The sequence below is a fragment of the Lathyrus oleraceus genome, chromosome 2 (assembly GCF_024323335.1).
Source record: "Lathyrus oleraceus cultivar Zhongwan6 chromosome 2, CAAS_Psat_ZW6_1.0, whole genome shotgun sequence".
Taxonomy (NCBI): Eukaryota; Viridiplantae; Streptophyta; class Magnoliopsida; order Fabales; family Fabaceae; genus Lathyrus; species Lathyrus oleraceus.
The window spans coordinates 74444286-74462508 of record NC_066580.1 but is presented as its reverse complement, the minus strand read 5'-3'; the positions used below and the strand labels follow the sequence as shown (position 1 = coordinate 74462508).

Sequence of the window (18223 nt, the reverse complement as noted above, 5' to 3'; positions counted from 1 at the left end):
AGTAGCCTAATAGAGAGACAAGATTTCGATGATGTAACCTCGATAAAAGCTCAATCTCAGTCAAGAACTCTTTTTGTCCTTGTAATGAATTTTCTCCTGCTCGCTTAACGGCAACAAATGTTTCATCAGATAAAATGCCCTTATAGACATTTCCATAACCTCCTTCCCCAACTTTAGTTGAGATATCAAATTTGTTAGCGGCGTGAGTCAACTCTTTCAAAGTGAATGCTTTCACACCATCTATTTTGATACATACATTAGAGGCTGCAAAAAGAAATAGCCATTCGAATAAATTTTACTTCTTCAAAGATTAAGAAGAAAGCGTTAAAATACTTACACGTTCGTTTCCTGGAAATCAAGTGCATGTATTTCGAATTTCTTCTAAAAATTAGGAGCATGGTTATTGCGGTTATTGCTAAAACAGCAGCAACGGCTCCTATTATAATAGCAGCAATAATGCCTGTTTTTCTCTTTCTGCTCTATGTATTAGTAATTACTATAACAATAAAATGAAAGTACTATTAGAGAAACTCAAATATAATAAAGAATAATAAAATGCTGAGATTGAGAAACTTACTATTTGCATAAGTTGAATAGAGTTTTATTTTAGAAATTTTAAATACAAGTTGACGAGTATATTCTCACAATCTTTGAAGATAAGGATATATTCCGCCTCGGGGAATTGATCCGTTGAGTTTGTTATGGGACAAATCACTGCAATAGCAGAAAAATACTATATAAATATTGCGATGAAGATAAGTTAAGGTTTTAAATATATACAAAGTTTATAAATAAAATTGGCTATTTACATACACAGTTGTCATATTGGTTGAAAGATTATTTGACGGTATAGACCCAGTGAACTGATTCCAGCTAAGATCCCTAAACCATGAACCAATCGCAAATGAGTTTGTAGACAAAACAGAAGAAAATGATTTCGTTGTCATTAGGCACAATATAAAGCTGAGCCACGAGACATACTTAAACATACAAATATTTAAGACTTGGTATTGAATTTAAATCGGGAATAGCTCCTTGCAGGCTGCAATTTCTCAGACTCCTGTAAAATCAAGAGGAAACATTAGCTCAAAAAACAAAAGCCATGTTCTTGAATTCATTATTGAAAACTTGACGGTAAGCTTTTCTAAGTCCAAATGAAGCCTAAACAATGCCTTTTTTAAATACTTTTAATACACACATTTACATGAATACTCTTTGGCCGTGAATCATGGAGAAACAGATACTCCATATCCTATGTCAAAACTCAAATTTGAGGCTTGAAGGAGTTAGGAGAGAACACGAGACCAAATTTCTAAAGGCGATTTCGAGGCCGTTTAAAAGAATGTTTTGACATAGTGTATGGACAAACAATAGTCACTGAATATTTGTAGCATCATATATTGAGCGCGAAAAAAAGGACACATAGATAACAGTACTTACAATTTTACAAGCCTGGGTAAATTTTCATAGGTAGAAGGAATTCCATTCCCGCTGAAATTATTGTTATCAAGTTGCCTGTAAGTGAAACAAGAAAGAATCAACTTTCCAAGACAAAAAAGATTGATTAGAGCATAACTTGAACATGTTCGCTAATCCTCCTCCACAGATCAAGCAAAAGCATGTCAATAATGCAATATATACAATGAAAAAGTTATTATATGTTACTATTCTAGACAATGTAGAGCATAACATACAGTATTTCCAAACTGTGTAACTTGGAGAATTCTGGTGGAAGATATCCCGATAAGTTATTGTTATCCAAAAGCCTGTAGAGTCATGTTAACAAGCAGACACAGTTAAAACTTGTAAAAAAAAGAAAATCAATTTGGAGATGCAACTCTAAAGTTTCAAATCATAAAGGAAATTTAAATTGGCTTCAATACTCACAAATGCATAAGATTGGAAAGGTTTGAAAGTTTGGATGGAAGTTGACCAGCGAACGAGTTGTTGTTCATATGGCTGCAATTGCAAGACAGAAAAGCAGCAGAATAAGTACATGTAAGAAATCGAGCTTTATGTTCTGTTGATGAACAATTTTGGTTTAGACATCCACTTACAGGTGTCTAACGTTGATCATATTCGCTAACGATTCTAGCACAGAACCTGACAGTTGGTTTTCATCTAGTTGGAGTCTATTCATATTCATAAGGTTACCAAGCTCATCCGGTAAACTGCCAGATAATTTATTTCCATTCAAGAGCCTGCGTATAAAACATCTCAATTAAGCGCTTATGCTATAAGCTCTAGTCATACAAAAACTTGACGAGGATCAATACTAATAATTCATTTTCTTTGGTAAGTTTCTTACAAGAGTCTCAACGATGTAATGTGTCCGATTTCCTTTGGTATTGTGCCAGTCAGATTGTTCCACATGAAACCCCTTCAGCATAAAACAACGAAGATATTAGCACGGTATAACATATCATCGTTTATTCTTCTAATTCATATAGAAATTGTTTACCAGGAGATAGTAGAAAAATCAAACCTGGTTGAAATGCTGCTGTAACTTCTCATTTGTCAAATTGATACAAAATTGCTCGAAGCTGAACAGGGCCGATGTAAAGTTAGTTACTGTTAGAACAATAAGTGTGGTTCAAAAGTAAATAGATACGAAAAATGTAAATAGAGAACACAAAAAATTCGATCACAGAGATTGACCAAATGTGCATACGTCTATAAACTTCATATAAAATTAGGCAAGAGGGTGGTTAAGATTAAGAACCTGTTTGTCTTGAAACTCTCGAATCCGTATATATCTAGAACTCCAATTAAGTTCTTCGAAGTCAGAAGAGAAACCAAAAATGAACAATAGCGAACGTCAGAAGAGAAACCAAGTAATATGAAGATTAGAAAAATACCTATGGTGTCAAAATCGAACAGCTAACAACGAATTAATAGAAGGAGGAAACGTCGTAGATCTAATAGAGGTGGAAGGAGAACGCCTTAGAAGTAGCGAAAATCGTAGCAGTGAGAACCCTAACGTGAAAAAGAACGAAAATAACAGAGAGTTAAATAACAAAACGCGTAGTATGTTATAATTTTAATGTTTACTAAAGGGGACCTTAGAGGGCGCTTGTGGAAAAAAAGCGCCCTCTAAAGGGGGCCTAAGAGGGCGCTTATGAAAGCGCTCTCTAAGGCTTTCCAAAAGCGCTTTATAAACTGGAAATGCACATGGACTTATAGAGCGCTTTTTTAAAAGCGCCCTCTAAGGGTAACCTTAGAGGGCGCTTTCTAAAAAGCGCCCTGTATTGTTGTCCCTCTATCTCCTCCTTATTTTTTCGCTTCACCTTAGAGGGCGCTTTATTACAAAAGCGCCTTCTAAAGTGCGCTGTCTATTCCAGTTGTTCGCTCCTTATTTTTTCGCTTCACTTTAGAGTGCGCTTTTGTAATAAAGCGCCCTCTAAGGTGCGCTGTCTATTCCAGTTTTTGGCGTAGTGTGCAAACCGTTACACCCACGTCTTACAAACTACTCCAGATTCTGGCGCTCTTATTCTTCTTGTAACTGCTGGTCATTTTCCAATTTCAAATTTCTCCCGCCCAGACGTTTTAGAGCGACACTGTCTTTTACGCATTTGGCATGAAAGAAAATCCATCAAGTCTCAAACTTCATTTTAGTCGACAGAATGGCCTGTCGACCAAGCATGCTTTTCCTGTCGGCTTCATCCCTTGTCTTATGTTTTTTTCCTATTCTTGCTTGTCTCCAGCACATCTTCATCCTTTGATGGGGTATAACCCCCAAATTCACAAGACTATATTACTAACTACGCTTTCAGCATACCTTAGAGATTTTTTGTGGTAACAAAATGCCCCCCAAAGATGCCATTTTCGATTGTCGAAGTTGGTGAGATGATGGCATCTTTGAGATGTCGACTTACCTCTGACTGCTTCCACTTCTACTTAGTGGGACCTCTGTTTGCCCCACGCTGGTGACGTCATATAATCATGACGAACGTTTCCTTTTTCCTCGAGACGCACAAAATCACGTCTCCATCATTTCACGTCTTTATGACTGAAACGTGTTTGTCATTACGCCTGCTTTCTCTCCTCCACGTGTCTGCAAACGTGGGAACATGGGCATACGTGTCGAAGGTGGAAGCTCAAACGCTCACTCTTCTCTGCTCAGGGTTTAACCCCTATAAAACCCTCATTCTTTCTTCTTCTTCCCTTTTTTCGCCCTTTTGCTTCAGCATACACTCATCTCCTGCGCTCTGTGAAAACTCTTCTTCTCCAAAACAAAAATCTTCCATTTTCTCCATGGCAAGCTCCAACAAACCTTCCGATGCTAAACTCACACATTCATCACCATTGATGGTAGGGAATATGTTCCCGAGCCTCCGTTTGCAGAAGAGAAGGCAAAAATCTGGCGTTCTCAGATATTGATTCCTCTTTCTTTGGCTGATGAACCCCTAGCGTTCTTAGGTCCTCTCCCAGAAAACCGACACCCAGAGATTACCAGAACAAATTCTTCCCTTTTCCCCTCCAGTCATATCTCTGAACTCGTGATTTCTGCTCAAAAACCCTTTTCCCTTCGCTACGTCGACAGGAACTTCAGGACTGCTCCCCCCAAAAACTGCCCTAAGTTTTGTGCTTGGATGGATCGGTTAGAATCAGAGAAAATCGACCATTGGAAAAGGACAGGCATCTACACCCTTCTACAGATTGCCCGTTGTGGCCCTCCCCAGTCTTGTGACATGTTATTAGCTACCCTTCAATTTTGGGAGAGTTCGACCAACTCTTTCCATATCAAGTGTGGCATGATCACGTCGACACTCTTGGACATTGCTACCATCACTGGCTTAAAACCGACCGGCGAAGTCTTCGACTGCAAAGCTGTAGCGCCAATTTCCTTGAGGTTCAACGTTGGTGATTCTCGCAAGCCAACATACAATAATTTTATTGATCATCATGCCACCTCTGCAGGCCCTGTGACCGACGAGGAACATGTGGCTTTCCTGACCCTCTGGCTATCTCGCTTTGTCTTTTTTTCCAGATCTATGCAGGTAGCCAAGCACTTTACTCTCCTGGCAACTCAACTGCACCAAGAGCGTGACATTGCCCTGGGCCAACTGATTTTAGCCTCTCTCTATGAGTCTCTGTCTGAGGTTATCTGTCAAATTAGACTCTTCGACCCTGAGAACTCCAGAAAGAAAAATGTATTGGTCCATGGCCCTTTCTGGTTCTTGCAACTGTAGCTCAATGCCACTTTCTCTAAAGATATACCCCCCTATGGGATAAGAAGGGTTGCGTGTCACCCAGAGGAACGACACCTTATTTGGAAACGGTTGATCCCTCTGACGTCCATCGACAAAAACTTCCCCGACCTCCAAGTGTTTCGTATTTTCTTCAACATCATGCTGACCCGTGTCAATTTTCTACCTTCTATGGCCCCTTTCAGCCGTCGAACTGAGGGTCCAGCGTGGCTCACCAGGCCTTTTCCTCCGACTGAGGATGAACATAGAGATGAAACCTTCCTTATTTGGAGGCGTCTTCTGGTCCCTCGATTCTTGTCAGCTGAAACCTCTAGCAGCAATCCAGGCTTAGTGGCTTGTCAGCCTAACTTGGTGGCCAGGCAATTTGGCCTTTGCCAATTCATTCCCAAGTCCCTGTTCTCTTCTCAAGAGTTACTCACCAATATTCTCTGTGGTCAACCTTGGAGTGAGATCCAAGAGGAACTTGAAACCATTTGGAAAAATCGACCACGGCTCCCCTCTATTCCTTTTCGACCAGCCTACTTTTGTACAAAAGAATTCCATGATTGGTGGCAGTCGTATTTTGCTATTTCTGTTGGCGCTCCTGAGGCCAAACTATCTGAATTAACTCAAGCTTTTGTTTACTTGCAGGCGAAGTCGACCAAGTGTAAGGCTCTTCATGTCAAACAAATTCGCGCTTTCCAGAATTATTTCCAAGTTGTGTATCGACTAGATAATCTTCGTCGGACCATCTGGGAGGCCGCGGTCGAACTAAAGAAGAAAGTAAACGACAGGCTCCCAAAACTTAAAGTCCCAGGTTACGCGAAAGACAAGTATCTTTACGCCCTTCATTTTGGAAACCTCAAGTTTCCTCCTTTGCCATCTAGCCCCTTGGCTCTGGCCATTTGGTCCCGGAGTGGTTTTATTATCCTATTTCATACGTACAAAACGCCTATAAGAAGAAGGCCGACAGAGTGGTCCCGACGAAGCATTATCTGCCTGATTACTCAGGGCCACTTCATATTGATCCTCAATATATTAGCGTGTTCGAATCCACACAACTTGGTAACACTTTTCTGGAAAGTTAAACTTCCTCTTAGTTGGATTTCGTCGCTCACTTGCGTTTCTTTTGTTTATTTGCAGCGATCCCTCTAGACCCTGTAGGTCCTGCTCCTGCTAAAGAACCTACTCCTTCGACACAGGAGGCTCAGGTTTGACTCTGGCTGAGTTGTTGTTTCCTCTAGCTTTTTGTTTTTATTCTCAGCCATCATCTCCCTTTTTGCAGGTTGCTCCTGAGAAATCCTCCGATGATGATGAGCGCCCTATTGCTCAAGCCTTGAGAAAACCCAGTTCTTCGGTATGCACTTATCTGAAGCATTTTCATTTACTCTTGTGACTTTTTAAGGAAAATAATACGTGGTCTCTAATACCTCATTCATGTGTAGGGTCAACCACGTTCGACATACCCCACTGTCTCCCCTCACTCCAAAAAATCCAAAAAACACAAACGCTCTACCGCCCCAGGCTCTGAGGTATTTCTTGTCGACTTGTCTGATCTTCTGGCTAGAATATCTGCTTATAACCTCTCTTTGTGTCTCCAGCATACTTCCCAGCATAAATCCAAAAGCCACCATGGCCACAAGAGGAAGAAACATGACTCTCCCTCCAAGAGCGGCGAAACCAAGAAGAAGAGACACCATACGATGCCCACTCCAGAGGTTCCCGCTGAAGACGTCGACACCATTGTGGTCGACACTTCCATCCTCGACAAGGTCCCTGATCCAGCTGTGGGAGCTTCACGGTCGAATGGTACCTCCCCTGCTGCTGCCTTGGGGAAAGAAAATCAGGATGCAGTCTCCCCTGCGTCGACACAGGTAATTACTTGTTTTCCTGTCTACTCTATTGGATTATTGTACTTCTCTTACACATATTTTCTCCTTACCGCAGGCTGATGCATCTGCTGAGCCGACTCAACCTATTGCCGACTACACTCCTTCATTGCCGGTTTCTTCTCTAGCTCGCCCACTACAGTCTGTCGACACCGCTGGTGAGTTCATTGACTTCCCTATCCAGATTAGAGATAGTGACTCTGACTCAGTCACTAGTCCTGCAACGTATACGGACTCCAGTTCGACTAGTTCTGACTCTAGTCTTTCTTCAGCTTCCTTGCCTTTGCAGGATCCAAGGGAACCAGCGGGTGTCGACACCAATAAGAAACAACCCTCTCAGACTACTCCTCTGTCAACTGCCTCTCCCTCTTCTCAGACTACCCTTCTGTCGGCTGCTTCTCCTTTGTCTTTCCCGGGGATGGCGATAAAGCCTTCTGCTTTAGAAGCAATTGCCAGGCTCCGCAATCTGGTGAAATCGCGTGATGCCTCTTCCGACTCTGAGCAGTTTCATTCTGGAAAAATGGCCCCTGAGGCGACGAAGACTAAGGCTCTAATGGATAAAGTTCGCATTCACGCCTTGAATCCTGACCTCCCTTTTGTGCTCATGCATGAACCCGCTGTCGGTCCAGAGATCCTGCGCGTGCTTGCTCAACTAAAAGATCTCCAGCTCTCAGATTATGCCAAACGTGCAATGGCCGCTTTAGAACAACTTCTGGTTCCCATGTTGCACCATCTCGACAGCGTCAGGGACACTGAACGCCAGATTGCTGCTACTGAGGCCTCTGTGAAGGAAAAATGGGAGTTGGTGATGCACGTCGACGCGGAAGTCACCAACATGTTAGGGGCTATGGAGGAGCGGAAGAAAGAATTGATCTCCAAACAAACAAGGGCCACTGAGATACGTCAACAAATTGATGCCCTTCGGCGTCAAATTGCCACTTTGGACAGTGAGTTGGAATCAATTACCAAGGAGGAGTCATGCTTTATCGACGAAGTTCTAAAGCCTGCCCAGGCCACTGTGGAGCAGACCACCGGTGATGCCTTGGCGGTTGTTGAAGAGCTTATGACTATTGAGGAGAAGCTTGAGCAGCTCAAAGCCCACACCGACACCTTGGAGCCTATGTCCTTGCATTATAATTTTGAGCTTAAATCTTTCCAATCCAAGTTCGGCCAACTTTACCGTTTCTATTGTTTGTATGAATTTTTTGTAATATTTAAACAATGGCTTCCTGCCACTTTAATGTTATCCTTCTTATTTTTAGCACTGTGTATTTATTTTCTGTGCCTTTTATAGTTGGTTTCCAACATAGTTTTCTCCAACATAGTTCTTTCGACAGTTATTTAGTCTGTCAAAATTTTGACCTCTCGAAGGAGAGGCCTATATTTTTTCAAGTACTTTCCATTCACTCTTAGGATTCACCTATCTGGTGCCAACTCCTCGACCTCGTAGGCGTTATTAGAGAAAGCCTGCAAAACCTTAAACGGTCCTTCCCAATTAGGGGACCATTTACCCAAAATTCTATCATTTTTGTCCATAGGCAAGATCACTCTCCAAACTAGATCGTCGACAACAAACACTTTCCCTTTCACCTTTTTATTGTAGGCTCTGGCGACTTTTTCTTTCTGCCTTTGTAGGGAATCCAAAGCTAACATTCTCTCTTCATCTATGTCGACCAGTTCGTTTATCATCATACTCCAATAATCTTCAGACGGTATTTCATATTGCCTTTGGGTTCTGACCGCCTGGACCTGAATCTCTATTGGCAACACTGCGTCATGCCCATATACCAGTCGAAATGGAGTCGTTCCAATTGCTTCTTTTGGTGACGTTCGACATGCCCACAAAGCTTGGTCTAACGTCTTATGCCAATTTCTTGGCTTTTTCCCTATGTGTTTCTTTATTAGGCTGATAATCACCTTATTAACAGCCTTGACTTGGCCATTTGCCTGTGCGTAATAGGGGGTAGAAGTCAGTAATTTGATTCCCATTTCTTTTGCAAAATCCTGCACTTTTCGCCCAGTGAAAACTGACCCCTGGTCGGTTGTAATTGTTTCTGGTATGCCAAATCTGCAGATGATATAACTTTGGACAAAATCTATCACAGCCTCTTGGTCTACATTTGTTAATGCCACGACTTTGACCCATTTTGTGAAATAGTCGATACCGACTAAAACATACCTTTGTTGTTTCGATGAGGCTGATTTTATTTCTCCTACAACATCTAGTGCCCACCCTCGAAAAGGCCAGGGCTTCACAATTGTATGCAGCTCGCTTGCAGGCACATGTTGTATGCCCCCATGTAATTGGCATTCTTGACAGCTTTTAGCAAATTCAATGCAATCTTTCAACATTGAAGGGCAATAAACTCCTGAGCGCATCAAGATCTATTTCATCTTTAAACCTGCTTGATGCGCCCCACACGCCCCACTATGTACGCTTGACACAGCCACATATGCCTCGCTTTCTCCTAGGCATTTTAGTAACACTCCTTCGACCGTCTTTTTGAATAATTCATCATTTACCAAGACGTAGCTAAGGGCCCTATATTTTATCTTCCGATCTGTCGACCCTACGGGATTGCATAAGTAATCGACTAGCGGTTTATGCCAATCACTTTCCCCCTCGTCGTCGACGGTCAGAATTTCAAAATGATTTTTATCTACAGCTCCCAACTTCACAATCGACAAATCTGACGGTGACAACAATGTCGCTCGTACTTTCTCTCTTACTTGGACCTCTTCATCCTGGTCTTTCGACGCTTTGTACCCTGAAGCCTCCTGCGTGAAATCATTTGCTCTTTGGTTCTCTTTTCGTGGTATGTGTTGGAGGTTGACTTGCTCAAACCTCTTGAGTAATCTGATGGTGACCACAAAATACATAATTAAATTTTCTTTCATACACCTGTATTCTTTTGATGCTTGCTTAATCACTAACTCTAAGTCTCCCATAATTTCGACATTCCTTGCCCCCAATTCTAGCAATAGTTCAAGTCCTGTGATCAGTGACTCATATTCTGCTTCATTATTTGTGCATACCCCTTCAATTCTGTATTTGAACTCTGCTAGAATTCCATATGGAGAAATTATGACTCCTCCTATCCCCGATCCATGCTTATGTCTTGAACCGTCGAAGTATAACCTCCATGGCTCTAAGTCTACGTAATTTTGCGCCATTTCGGCCATTGAATGGTCAACAAGGAAATCTGCCACCACTTGCCCTTTCATCGCTTTTAAAGGCACGTACGTTAGAGAATACTCAGTTAACGCTAAAGCCCATTTACCAATTCGACTATGCAAAATTGGTTTAGATAACATGTGCTTAATGATATCAAAGTGAGAAGATACATACACATCAACAGGCTTAATATATTGCTTTAGTTTCATACAAGAAAAATACAGGCATAAACATAGTTTTTCTATATCGCTATACCTAGTTTCAAGGTCATTAAGCATTCGACTAAGGTAATACACAGGTCTTTCGACACCTTTTTCATCCTCTTGGACTAACATACTTCCTATAGTCGATTCTGAGGCTGCAATATACAGTCTCATTGGCCTATTCCTAACATGAGGAGCCAACACTGGAGGCTTCGTCAAATACTCTTTGATTTTGTTAAAAGCCTCTTGGTGCTCATCCTGCCACTTAAAATCCTCGTTCTTCAGTCGAAGTAGTGGGGAAAAAGCTTTTGTTTTGCCACTTAAATTTGATATGAATCTTCTAAGAAAATTTACTTTGCCCAACAAAGATTGTAGCTCCTTTTTGGTCGACGGAGGCTTGACGTCCATAATGGCTTTTGTTTTGCTTTGGTTTACTTCAATACCCTTTTTATGCACCACAAAGCTAAGGAAGTCGCCTGCTTGCACACAAAAAGCACACTTTAATGGATTCATTTTTAATCCATATTTCCTCATCCTTAGAAAGGCCTTTCGAAGATGTTTTACGTGAGCATGTCGACCATTTGATTTTATCATAATATCATCAATGTATACTTGCATGAAATCTTCAATAAAATCATGGAACATTGAGTTTATTACCCTCTGGTATGTTGCTCCGACATTTTTCAAGCCAAATGGCATGACAACCCACTCATATGTCCCCAAGGCTCCTGGGCATTGAAACGCCGTCTTCGGCATGTCTTCTTCTGCAATAAAAATTTTGTTATATCCAACATAACCATCTAACATGCTTAAATATTCAAAACTAGCAGCCGAATCAACCAGCATTTCCGCCACGGGCATGGCATACTCATCTTTTGGGGTGGCAGCATTTAGATCTCTAAAATCAATACATACTCTTAAAGACCCGTTTTTCTTGATGACTGGCACAATATTGGCCAACCATTCGACATACCTTGCAGTTTGAATAAACCTGCTTTTTAGGAGTCTTTCTACTTCTGCTTTTATCTTTTCCATGATCTCTGGGGCGAAACGCCTGGGCGTCTGCTTTACTGGCTTTCTTCCAGCTTTTATTGGCAGCTTCAACTCGACCAAATCCCTACTTAGACCAGGCATTTTGTTATAATCCCAAGCAAAACAGTCCCTAAATTCTTTAAGTATGAATATTACCTCAGACTTTAGTTCTTTATCGATGTTGGCGCTTATGTATGTTTGCCTTTTCTCGCCATTCTCGCCAAGGTCGACTTCTTCCAAGGGGTCTTTTGGTCGTATCTTCTCTGGCGCCTTTGGGTCTTTTTCAAACCCTAAAGGTTCATTGTCATAAATGCAGTCTAAATGCTGCATGTTGACGTTTCCTTTAGCCAAAACTGGCTTATCTGTGGGTTCTGGCCCAATAGCCATATAACCCTATTTATTCAACGCATAGGCTTCGACAACCATGTTTTCTTCAGCCTCTAGAGCCGACTTTATTTTGTTCTCGGCAACGTATGCCGAAATCTTTCTTAGAGCCTCTAGCTCAGTCATCATCAATGACATCTCCCCAGCCTGTTGGTCGGATACCTGTATAGGGTGGATCATCCAGACATCCCAAATGAAGCCATGACTCTCGTGCAGAGTTAGAGAAACAAAAGCTTCACTTAGATTAGCATATACATCCTCAGCTGGAAAACAAGGAGAAATGTTGGCCAGCTTTCTCTCGAATTCCTTCTTGCCGACATTATTCACGTCAGCCATGAAGTACCCTTGGTCGGCTTCGATATTTTCGACCACTCCATCTTCTCTCCAAATCACCAACCTTTGGTGCACTGAAGATGGTACGGCTCTGACACCATGGAGCCATTCTCTGCCAAATAACAAGTTGTAACTTGGCTTAGCATCTATCACCATAAACAGTGTCGGTTTGGTTATTGAGCCCACCGTGATATTCACCATAATCACCCCCATGGTGCTTTTCGTCTTTCCTCCGTAGTCAGACAAAACCACGTTGTTAGATCTGACGTCGGTATCATACTTGCCAATCGTCCTCAGAATATGGTGCGGCATGATGTTGACAATGGCGCCACAATTGACCAAGACTTTGTTGATCGTTACGCCTTCCACCTTGGCCCTTATCAGCAATGGTTTCAAATGGTTTTTCATGGTCATTGTGGGTCTTTCAAAAACCGCTTCTTGGCTTTCAGCAGAGCCATCGTTTAACACAAAGTAGCACCTTGGTTGGTGCAAAGCCATTTCTTCAGCGTCAGCATCATCCATCGACTCCTCCACTGCAGTCACACATTTGTATTCTTGTGGTAGGATTGACACCATGTTGACCAAGATATCCAGACTCGCTTCGGACTCTGAATTGAAGTCGTCGGTCACTTCATCAGAACATTTTTCAGTTGGTCGATGAACATACTCTCTAATCCATTCTTTCGCTGCTGTGTCGACCTTCACAACAACCTTCTTCCCAGCATTTGCCCCACTGGCCATGCCTCTTCCAGCTATTCCTCTTGCAGCCTCTCTTTCGTCCTGTTTACGCCTCTGAAAACGTCTCCATTGAGTCCTCGACATGGGGTTCTTCCCCAAATAAATTTCAGAGACATGAGTCCTTTTTTCAGACTTAAACTCACGCCTGTAATTAATTGTTAGACCTCCTCTAGCAGCAGCAACAACCCCTTGTGAGGTGTCTTGATTTTCTTGTGAACCCTTGTTCTTGTAGCGATACAGGAAATCTACCAAGTCTTCATCAGGTCTTGGGTAAACTTCAGTTATATCAACGTCTGGGCTTTCCCCGGTTTGCTCCAGCATGTCGGCCTCATCGTATTCGGTGATCTCGACCATGTTGATCTCGACTGGCTCCACAAATAGGGCTTCCTCCTGGTGGAGAGGATCAACGTCGATCTTCATTCTGCGACCAACAAACTTCAGCCTTCCTTCTTGAATCGCTTTCTGAACCAGATCCCTGAAAAGGTAACAATTAGAGGTATTATGACTAAGATAGTTATGATACTTACAAAAAACTCTTTTCTGTCTTTGTTCTAACGGTGGTATTTTAGTACCATGTGGTACCACCATTTGGCCATCTTTGACCAATAGATCAAAAATTTCCTCACACTTTGTCACGTCAAAAGTGTAAGTTTTCACAGGGAATTTTGGATTATTTTCGACAGGATTTTTTCCTTGTGCAGGAAGTAATGATCGACACTCGTAGGCCGACCCTGGCTTTAACTCAGCCATGTCGATTTCTACATCGGTCGATGAAGCGTAATTAGCCTCATATATTGGGTCTATTGCGTCGTATTCGACAAATGCTACTTTTTCTTTCTTAGACTTATTGTGTCTAACTTTCTCTAACCTTAGCCGTTCGAGATGTCAAACTCTATCGGCCAATTGTGACATACTTTTCACAAAGGTTGGGTCTATTTTCTTCCTAATGGAATAATCTAACCCCCCTGCAGCCATCTGAACAAGTTCATGTTCTGGCACTTGCGTAAAACATCTAGCCTTTAATGATCTAAATCGATTCAGATAGTCGTCGATGCTCTCCGCAAACTTTCTCTTGATACTAGACAATTCTGCCAAACTAATTTTGGAGTGTCCTTCGTAAAACTGTTCATGGAACTTCTTTTCTAATTTGGCCCATGAATCAATTGAACTTGGGGCCAAAGAAGTAAACCATGTGAAGGCAACCTTAGTCAGAGAAGAGGGAAAGTTTTTTACTCTCAAACATTCATTATGAGCTAGATCTCCTGACTCTGTTAGATATCTTGCAACATGCTCTATTGTCGATTCACCAGATTCTCCCCCAAATTTAGTGTACTTAGGCACCTTCATTCCCCTGGGCGCCTCGGCTTGGAGAATAAATTCAGCTAACGGGGAGGCGTACAGTGGCCTTTGCAACGTGGCACCCATACCATTTCTAGCCATAATCCTTTCGACAATAGTTGTCAAATTATTTTTCACTGCTAAGTCTTCTTGTCGATGTTGATCGACAATTTGATCAGCATCCTGGTGTCGGTTAACCAGTACCATCTGGTTACGTCCTACGACTTCTGATTCAACACCTTGATTTTGAAGGGGTCTAAGGATTTGTCCTTCGTGGACTGTCTCATCTTCTGCTGCCCCTATCTCCATCTGAACAGGAACAGTTTGCCTAACCACTTGTGCCGTCTGTCGAGTCGGTGCCCCCAGGAAATTACACAAGCGTGTCAATTGATTTACCACCTGCCTATTTGTTTCAGCAGATTCTTGTATAACGGGATTAAAAACTGTGCCCATTTGGTTGGTTAACATGTTAACCAATTCATGGTTACTATCATCCATTTGTTGTCTCAACACCGCTATGGAAGTGTTCGACAGCGGCATGGTTCTGTTCTGCGTATTATTCCGAACATTGCCCCCTTGCGCTGATCCTTTCATGGAGGGATTTGTGTTTTGGGCGTTGTCTGAAAACAGTGTTGCACTTGATGTCGACTGATATCCTGACATTAAGGAATACGACATTCCATAAAGAGGATCTGTAGTGCCAAAGCGAGGCACATAAGGTCTAAACGTCGTTATCGTTGATCCTGAACCCCCCGATGGAGGCATAGGAATTGATGTTCCAACCACACCCGTAGTCGATATTGTTGGGGCTGCATTTGTCATCGGTGGCAAAGTGGCAACCTGTGAGATTACTGTTTCCGTAGTGGATAAAGTTCCTCGTGGTACTTCATCTATGTTAGCATCTGACATTTTCAAAGGGTCTCGTGGCTTACTATACAGTTTGCCACTTCTAAGTTTCATGCAATTTCGCAACTGCTCTAGCATCGTCCCACTGGGCGTGGCATTTTGTTTACTGTGGAAATTGGTAAACAACCATTGATCCTCCCTAGGCCTTAAGACTAAGGGTTACTTGCAGGATCGACCAGTTGATCCTAGGACATGTGCTAGTGCAAGTGAGGCTTGTCCAATTCGACGGGATAACTTTGTGAGGAACGACTCCTAACAAAGTATTGAGCAAGCGTAGGTTTTTCCACACGAACGGTTTAAACGATGCTATAGCCTATAGGTGACTCGTGACCGACAGCGCTACAGCCTTCAAAAGATGTACACGACGAACACGCTTTTGGTAAACTCTATTATCGTAATAGAATCAGTGTCGACATCGTAAACGACAACGTAAAATGATAACTCAAAAGTAAATGAAATTAAGATAAAATGTTCAACGGGAACAATTGAAAAGTAAGGAAGTTGCATTGAAATAAATGTGGTGATTCACGTACATAGCACTCTAAAAAACTCTTGCTTCCTCGCGTTGGGAATGAGAAGTTTCTTACAAGTGGTTTGTTAGTACAAGGTGAACACCCCTGTGCCCTTTGTGGGATCTTCTATTTATACTAAACTAAAGAAACTGCACGCAAGCTAAAAATTCCTAAAAACTAGCATGTCATGTCACACGATCTGCAAACCGTTACACCCACATCTTGCAAACTGCTCCAGATTCTGGCGCTCTTATTCTTCTTGTAACTGCTGGTCATTTTCCAATTTCAAATTTCTCCCGCCTAGACGTTTTAGGGTGACACTGTCTTTTATGGATTTGGCATGAAAGAAAATCCATCAAGTCCCAAACTTCATTTTAGTCGACAGAATGGCCTGTCGACCAAGCATGCTTTTCCTGTCGGCTTCATCCCTTGTCTTGTGTTTCTTTTCCTATTCTTGCTTGTCTCCAGCACATCTTCATCCTTTGATGGGGTATAACCCCCAAATTCACAGGACTATATTACTAACTACGCTTTCAGCATGCCTTAGAGATTTTTCGTGGTAACAGCTACGTGGAGGGTTTAAATTGAATGTAGCCAATTGGAGGTCGAGTAGATCTAATGCCAAAATAGCTGGAAGTCGAAGAACATTGTTAAAGTTTGGGGACTTAGCAAAATTTTGAGTATGATGGTCAGTTGTCGCCTGATGGAGTACTATGCTATGTTGGTTAAAGTTGAAGTTCATCATTACACTTTAAAGCAGAAATCCTATACGGAGCCATCGACACCGGACCCGTACTAGGTACTAAGTCAATAGTAAACTCCACTTCACGCTCTGGCGACAAATAACCGATATCTTCAGGAAACACTTTGGGAAATTCACACACTTCAGGAAGATCACGAGCTACTCCCTTGCCTTTGGCTTAGAATGAAGCTAACATCTCAAACACTTGCACCCTATCCTCCACGGACTCTCTCACTTTCTTAGTTGATACAAATGACAACTCTTCACCTTCATCAAACTTTGATTAATGCTCTGGAGGCAAGTCACAGATATCTTCAGGAAAACATCAGGAATCACACACCAGTGGCATAACACTAGCCGTCAAATTACTCTTTACTCTCCGAGAAGCAACATCAACAATACCTGATCATTTTCCCTAAATACATCCCCATTTGACCGACAGACATAAATCTCGAATCTACAACATCTTCAATGTCAGGAATAACACATCTTCGACATCACCCGAGCTCTTGGAATCAGCGACACACTGCACCAACTTACCAAAACAACTGGTAAGCACTTGGTTTAACTCCAACCAATTCATTCCAAGAATAACATCGACTTGTTCCAACAAAAGACAAACCGTACACATCCTTAGAAAACACGTCAGGATACTCAACACATCACTGGCTTATCGCTAGCAAAAACATCTCCTTCCCCTTTACAAGGAAGCGAACAACGATAACACCTGACCATTTTCCCTTAAGGATCACACCATTTTCTAACCGACACCATCCTCCAATCCGACCTCTCTTCAGGTTTAGAAAAAGTATAACATTCTCAAAATAATTGAACTAGCCAACGCTACACTCTCACATGTAGCAACATGATGTCCAAGCTCTTAACAGTTGGAACATCCAAGAAAAGCAGACGCTTCTTCCCCACTTGTTCCATTCCCAACCTGCAAATAAAAAACAAAACATGCACCGATAGTATTCTCCCACACATATCGCATACTAAGGAACAAACATATTTAAACAACCTGGCCAGATGAACCGACCTGCTTTGATACCACTAATGTAACACCCTAAACCCCACGCATAATTTATCATATACTTTAAATATAAAATATAACCATGTAGAGTGTCACACATTCATTCAACACACGGCATGCTCCGTAACACGGGTTTCAACAGTAAATTCTAATACACACATTTGTAATAAGGATGTTTACATGATATCCAACTTATCTGAATTATACCTGGGATGTTTACAAGTCATCCATCTCATCTGACCGGTATCACATATTCATATGATAAGACATTCAAAACTTGTCATCACACACTCAGTTCCATTTTAAAGTATCATCATAATGGAATTATCATCAACAATTATGGAAGATAAATCAAGTAATTACATTTAGTCTCAAACTCAATTCTAATAATAGAATAAGAGAGTTGTAATCAATCAACTCTACATCTTAAGAATTCTCAACAATTAAAATTAGTCTTATGACTTCAACATAATCAGACATAAGGAATAAAACAAGCGTTTAACCCAACCCGATGTTACATGATCAGAGAAAGGTACCAATAGTAAAAGCGACAAAATAAAGAAGTAAATCCAAGAGTTATCTTCTAGCTACTTCAGTAATGCTACTCCTGAGCATCTGCATGATGCCCATGTAAAGACAACATTTAAACATAAGGGGTGATAATATACTCCGATAATTAGCGGTGAAAGAAAGTAGATTAACTAACAACATCACACACTAATTACAATAACATCAACATATCAAGTATT

At 41.7% G+C, this 18223-nt stretch overlaps 1 long non-coding RNA gene across 1 annotated transcript; it reads right to left on the bottom strand.

The window, feature by feature from the left end:
- Positions 1-626: 626 nt before the first annotated feature.
- On the bottom strand, positions 627-1786 carry LOC127121128 (uncharacterized). Its single transcript, XR_007803323.1, has 5 exons — positions 1695-1786; positions 1441-1515; positions 992-1060; positions 814-882; positions 627-714 (listed from the first exon to the last, which is right to left on the bottom strand). It is a non-coding gene; the product is annotated as an uncharacterized LOC127121128 (long non-coding RNA).
- Between the last annotated feature and the right edge of the window lie 16437 nt (positions 1787-18223).